This window comes from Botryllus schlosseri, chromosome 3, assembly GCF_051294905.1.
Source record: "Botryllus schlosseri isolate E-star chromosome 3, Bs_hap1, whole genome shotgun sequence".
Taxonomy (NCBI): Eukaryota; Metazoa; Chordata; class Ascidiacea; order Stolidobranchia; family Styelidae; genus Botryllus; species Botryllus schlosseri.
Genome location: NC_137238.1, coordinates 11,871,153 through 11,878,652, shown reverse-complemented (window position 1 = coordinate 11,878,652; position 7,500 = coordinate 11,871,153).

The window sequence follows — 7,500 nt, the reverse complement described above, 5'->3', positions numbered from 1 at the left end:
TTAACATAAATTATAGAGTATTTTTTGAAAATTTACGCAACTTTTTCAAAATTTTTTCGCGCTTTTCGCGATTTCAATTTGCCTGGTATCTTGATTTTGGGGTACTCTTCCACCAAGAAATAATCCGCAAGATTTATAGAAATGGGCATATCGTCGTTGACCATTACCGCGCCACGATGCACCAATACATATAAAGTTTTAGGCCATGTAACATGCGACTCCAAGAAGTGTGTCAGAACGATCGGCAGCGAGAAAACCTTGACCGAAAAGGACTGCCCTTATGCTGACCGAAAACTTCGTAATATATACAAAATACATACCGGTTTTATTGTTCATAGGCGCCTAAATGTCTGGCGCCGAATGTTCCTCTCTTGAAAATCTGAACCTCACAAGACAAATACCATCCCGCAGGGAAAAATTATATACCGGTGAAGAAATACCAATTTGAAATCGTGAGTGTCTTTTAGTGCAGTAGCCTACGTTTGGGCGATTCTATATTTCTTGATATAGCAGACAGGAGATCACGAAATAACATCATGTTACGGAGTCATACCAACGGGCCCCACAGTTTCCAAGACATCTCACTCAGTTCCACCGGCAAATCTTATTACGTGAGCAGAGAGGGCAAGAAATTGATAGCAATATAGATGCAATTCCCGATTCTGTTGACCGATTTAATCATGACTTATCGAAAATTTTCGCGCCTTGTGCTGGCTCACTAAACAGTACGGCTAATTCCGCGGCAACAGCGAACAACGTGATTGGGGTTATGTTTATCACCCTATGGGAGCCCTTGTCTCACGCATTTTTGGCGGGGCCTGACGAAGTGCTGTTTCGTTCCTGCCAACGGGTATACGCCCAAAGATGTTTAATTATTAATGAGGGCCCCTACCTTTTCAAACACAGCTCAATCAACTCGACCTGCAAATCTGATTAGCTGAGAAGAGAGAGCATAAGAATTGATAGAAATGTATATGCAATTCCCGATCATATTGACCGATTCAATCATGAATTGTAGAATTTTTTCGCGCATGGCGCGTTCAATCGAGCATGGCAGGGCCGCCGAGACTTCAATCAGCAACAATTGGTTGCATAATGACGGCCGCCAACACACGCTAATTTAAATATGTGTAGAAGGTCGCAAAATTATGGTTTTGCGGTTGAATGAGGCCGTACGTCCGCAGGTTGAGCACCCCCGGCCTAACCGAAATAAGAATGATCAATTGAGCAGGGCTGCAACGCATAGGAAATGCTAATTACGAATCAGGGCTCGAGGTTACTGGACCACTATCTAACGCAGTGGTTCGCAAACTCGACGCCCTGGCTGCGCAGTGCGCATTCATGTATTCTGGGCTATTTATTAGCTTTCCTCAGGAAGCACCAATCCAAAATGTCTGAGCTGTAGCGGTGGTTTCCTCTAGAATCATCAGACAGATATCGCAAGCTGAACACATACCAACTCCACCCTGTTCTACTCCAAAAGGAACTAATAAGTCCATTACCAAAGGTTAAAGGATGAGAAATATTAGCTTATGAAATCACATTGTACGATATTATACATTCGGTCAATCTGTTCTGAATCATAAACTGGCGTATTTATTGTGATAGCTATAGTCATCGTCTCATCGGTTCATCATGATGCGGATCTGGTACCAGGGCTTTGGAGCAGCCGTAAATTTGCATTGCTCCAGCTCCGGCGCTTTCTTCTATCATACACTAGGTCCGGCTCCAGCTCCGGAGCCCCATTATTACCACTGCTCCGGCTCCAGCTCCGGCTCTGAAAACTATCGAAGGTGCCTGTGTATATCTATAGGGTGGCAACCCGCGGCCTGCGGGCCATTTGTGGCCCGCGAGAAGGTTTTGAGTAGCCCGCGAGCTAATTTCCCATTATAATATCAAAATCCTGTAATATTATCGAAATTGAATTGCTCAGATTGTGAACTTGCAAGGCCAACCAAAAATATGATTAGTCTGGCCGCAACACTTGGGATGTTGATGACTAAAATATCAGTTCTGACGCAGTGGCAGATCCAGTCTCCAGTCACATTTCAAGTAAATCGTCGTACATTGCAATAAACTAGAAGAGTAGTAACATTTTTCTTCACGCTTCGCGTGTTTAATTGTCACACGATTTCTTGCTTTCTAGCCTACCCCCTACTGAAAATGAAAAAGCGCCTGATTTAGCCGATTGAGTCTAACTATATTCGCAATTGCGACGGAAAGTGTTTTCGCGTTTGCGATCGCAGAAAGATCATCGACGATGAAATGTAGGCACAAAATGATTGTCGTATATTAGCGAAAATCTTCGATATCGATATGTCCAGATGCAGAATAGTCCTGTCCTTGCAAACTGAGCTCAGTGGGCGGTATACAGTCAACAAGAGGTGGTCAAAGTAGTCAAGAAATCTACTCAAGTAGAAGTACAAGTAGCGACGAAAAAATCTACTTAAGTACGAGTAGAAGTACTTCTTCCATAAGCAACCTAAAACTACTTGAAGTAGAAGTAGAATTGACTGACTTCAAAAGTACTCAAGTAAGAAAGTAGTTATGAAAACGATCCTAATTCGTTCACTTGGATTGTAAAAAGGTGCAAATTGAGCTATGCGATAGGTTACGACCTTGATTCATATTGATGCATACCAGCAGGTATCCAATTTTCGATAGCATAAGTATTCGTCCACATCATGGGATGAAAATGATACTATTGATATGGAAATGCGATGCTAATCCTCTGTTTTAGCACGTTTTAGAAAATAGCATCGTATCGCGCCATTCCCCATATTATAAGGCCCGTAGTTTAGTGGAAGAGCAATACGGAGAAGTTGTAAAGGATACGGTGTAAACACTTTGCGCGTTAGTAAACGTCAATAAAAAATATGGTGGACCGTAACAATGCCATATTATGTAGCTTTACTTCCAGAAATCAAAGGCATTACTACACTTGCTTTTATACTTCAATATATATGTTATCCGGACAAAAGAACTGATAATAATTTTAACTCAAAGTATATGATACTGGGAATTGGAAGTGAAACATAAACACTACTTCTAAAAGCATAACATGTATTTCATGTTTTTAGTCCAGAAAGTTTCGAAGGTGGTAGGCTAAAACAGCTCTAAAACTAAAAAAAAGCCAGAGTCCACTTTTCCTAAATTATATTCACCGATACTTTCGTGAAATCATACTGGTCACTCCGCATCCAGCACTGCGCGCGATGCGCGACGAAAATTCTGGGCTTTACTAAACTTTTATGAAAATTAAATGTTGATACTCCGTGAAAACAGCCCCGAAATTCCTCAGGCTATCTTCCTGATTGGAAGATTGAACTACTTCTACTTGACAAACTGAAAATAGCGAAAAGTAAGTAAGTAGATCACAAAATATTACGAAGTAGACGTAGAAGTAACGAAAATCAGATCTACTTGAGTAAGTACCAGAAGTGAAGGAAAACTATTCGAGTACTTCGAAAAAGTAGAAGTAGGCTACTTCGTTACTGACCACCTCTGCAGTCAACCCGCAATACCCAAGTAATAATAATATAAACTTTGAAAATTTTACGCGGCTGGCGCGCCTAGTGGGCAGCGCGCTCGTTCGTCAATTTCATGTGGCCCTTTAGCCGAAAAGGTTGACCACCCCTGGTCTATATAGATTACTAATTTACACGTAGGTTAGTTATCTATAGTAATCTAGAGTCTGTCAGCCGTCATTAACATCGGATGCAGCAACGGACACATAGGTGCCGCCATGTCGGCTTGTGCCGCCATGTCGGCTTGTGACGTCATAATTAATACTTATCATTTGTCGTTAACATCGTAGTTGCACTAGCTAGAACGCACTTTACTCCATGCCATTGCTGTGTACGGTATGAAAATTCTGATGCGGCGTTTTAACACTGGCACTGTACTCGTTAACATTAAGCCATACAGCTCAATTCAATCTTTAAATAAGCGATTAATATTCAACTATACCGGTAGAAAGTGCAATATGGGCGGAGATCACGACCTGGTCAATAAAAATTCGGTTTGTACCAAATGGCCTATGGTTTTACGTTCGATATTGGTGCACTCGTTAACTGTCCATTCGGTGTCGATCCAGTTTATCGGAATATAATATTTTCCCCTTGAAACGAATCGAATTAAATACTGTGCCATGAACATTGCGCCATGCCCATAACGAATTAAACTATGTAGTATGTTGCACATGCACATATATATATATATCGACTTTTCAATTAGATAAAATAAAAAAGGGCAAAAGAAAACAGGAGACAAAAAGAACATCGAGATAATCAGTTTTGGGCTCGTGTTAAGCGTCTCCAACGTGGGCGGTCGTGGGCGTCTTCAAGCGACAGCCCGCGTTGCGCTAGATCAGCCTCCATTGTCGAGCGCCGCACTAGATGGCCGATTAGGCGGAAGCGTCGTTCAGCTGCCAGTAGACGGCATGGGACCGTTCCTGTGAGTTCTCGCAATGCGTTCGTGGATATATGCTCCGGATCGTGAATGCCGAGTGCTCAGCGGAGGAGTGCGTCACAGTGCTCGATAATCCGGGAATACTAGAGTATCAAGCAGACATCAAGAATGAATTTACGAAACAGATGATTACAAATTGGAAATCGTGTATCAAATCAGTAATTTGTCTCCAACATCAAATACCATGGGGTCCTGACATCGCATTGAGTCGCTCGCACCGCGACAATTGTTCGCTGAGTGTAACGGCGTTTTGGGTTACTCTTCTGCCATCCCCTATTCACGCTCGAAAATCCTTACTGTATTGAATGACGATCATGCGCAGTAAGGAATTCCAATTCGCATGCATAATTGCATGCTCACTGTCCAATTTCGCGGCCCGATTAAAGAACTATTACGAAAGAACGAGTAAAGAACTATCACGAAAGAACGAGTATTTGCTCATCCGATTCATAGCAACAATGAGATGGAATTTGTCGGCTCGTGCTCGTGATATCGACATGTACAACGAAATCGCGTTTTTATCCTCTCTCCCATTTCGCGTAATACATAGTGATCATTATTTTCGAACCGTACAATTGGCCTATAAGGTTTTGCTGATGATGAAATTGCGGGGATGCCGAATACCCATAATATTCACAGGCATATGTAGCATGCCGAGGTTCGGCATTTATGTATGAAAATTGAACATTGAACATATGACTGCTCTGCTGTTAAATCCCCAGGAACATGGTTAGTCGGATAAGGTAGCGCCAATGAGGAAAATATTCTTAATTTCGCGAAGGCCTGCTGTTGAATTATGTGAACTAAGCAGATATGGTTGTTGCATATATAATAGCATCATATGAAATATGTCGGAGCCGGAGCTACCCCTCAAATAACTAGCTTCAGCTCCGGCTGAATTTTCTATAGAGCTCCGGCTCCAGCTCCGGTAAAAATGCACGGTTCCGGGGCTCCAGCTTCCAAGCCATGTCTGGTACACCCCTGTCCAACCCATCCGAGTAGTATTACACCCTTTAGAAATTGTGGTACACCTTGGGGTGTACACAAAACACCCCAGTTGAAGAGCATTGATCTAGGAGACAATCGGCATGGTCATAATCGGAATAAATTGTGCGTAGGAATGGTCCGCAGTTTACATATATACTTTGTTCCGGTTTGTTAAATCATGCGATTAACACCAAATTTAACCGGTTTCCTTAATCATGGGCTGATAAATCCTGACGAATGCGATAATAAACTTCATTGCTAACCAACTCTATCATCTCCGCCCTTAGTCCTCAAATCGAACCGAATCGTCACTCGACTAACCAGAAATATTGAATTTCCCTTCAGTGTCCGGCCTCCCATTACGCTGCAGTTACAACGTTCAGGGTAAGACCAATATTTAGCCTAATAATGTACTCGACTAATTCTATTGCTGAACAGACCGGATCGCCAGCCAACGAGAAGATTCGATGAGACGCATACTAATAATCTACTATACAAACAATACTAACGCTTATAGATGTAGGTCAGGATTTACGTACTGTGAATAGAAGCTCATCAATCGATACCCGGCTTTCCATATTTGTTTCGTTTGAAGTCACCACACTTGAGACTAGCTGTTAAAGTTCCCAGACGTTAAGCAGCGACTATTCTCTTTCTCCTGGTATGAGGGGATAATGAATTGGTGCGAATATACTTAATTCGACTATTTGTTGACGGGGAACCAGAGCGTGGATTGCATCCGGGGAGACGTTAACACTCGTTCGACTCCAGTGCGTTCAAGCTCGCCTCATGGAACAGTTGCCATGCGCATTTTTAATTATATTTGCGCCATAATAGTCTAGTCTAGTATTTTCACAGAACTTGTAATGCTGGCAAGATATTTCGCGTTTATTACATTAAGCCTTGTTATACTTTCCCTGGCCCAATGTATTAGTGGTAGCTTCAAATTCAATTATACAGCCGTTTTCTTGAGCACATCAATGTTAAGCAAGTCATCAAGGCCCACGGGAAAAATGCCAGCATTGCTTTATGTTTATACACTACATGGCTCACTTAACTAACTTCGTTTTCACTTGGTACAGCACTTTTCAATCCTTCCCGAACCCCAGCTATAACTGATCTGCATAATAACACTTCTGGACTGTTTGATTGACAGAAAATCATTGTCAGCTGAAAGCTTGATTTGCAAGAACCGGTTTTTGACCACCACCAGTCTTCTTGTCCGTCTGCCAATGGTTCTAAACCTAACCAGGAGACGGCTTAGGCCTACGTCCGAAGCTTCCAATCCTAATCCAAATCAAGAACTTTTGTATATTAAAATCCGCGTGCGATCCTAATCCGATTCTAACTTGAAAATTCATAACAAATGCTAGTTTATGCAAGGGAGGAATTGGTTAATTTTCTTTCACAACCAACGATTCTCTTGATTTGAGATATCTTATCATATGGCTGCACCTCTCATGTTCAATGACACTGAGTGTAATATAGTCTAGTGCAGTGGTTCTCAGCCGCCGGTCCGCGGACCCGTGCCAGTCCGCGACGACATTTCTGCCGGTCCACCAGTTATGTTTGAATTTTATACTTTGATTTCAAGATGCAATGTTGAAAGCTTGTTCATTGATAAAATGAATAAAACATCAAATTTTAAACTGATTCATAACTTCGTGAGGTAACATTAGGGCTGGAAACATGTTCGATTTGACTTGAAGTTCAAGACGTGTCATTTGACGACATGCGAGTGACAAGTAGGCTACACAGAACAGATACGAGCCGACTCATCGCTAATCAGCGCAGTTTGATCATTGGTGTTCGATTCATTCATTTTGTGCAGGACCGTAACGGGGGCGCCCCAAACCGCCCAATTGGAGAGGGCCAAGCTTGAATAGGGCTCAAAATTATTTCGCAAATGAACATAAATCATATTTATTATATATTATATATTCGTATTTATTTGAAACTTTCGCGCTAAATGTTTTGCTTATTAGGTGCCCTTCTCTGAGAAATACGGAATGATTTATATAAGAAATATTTCGGCGTCACCCA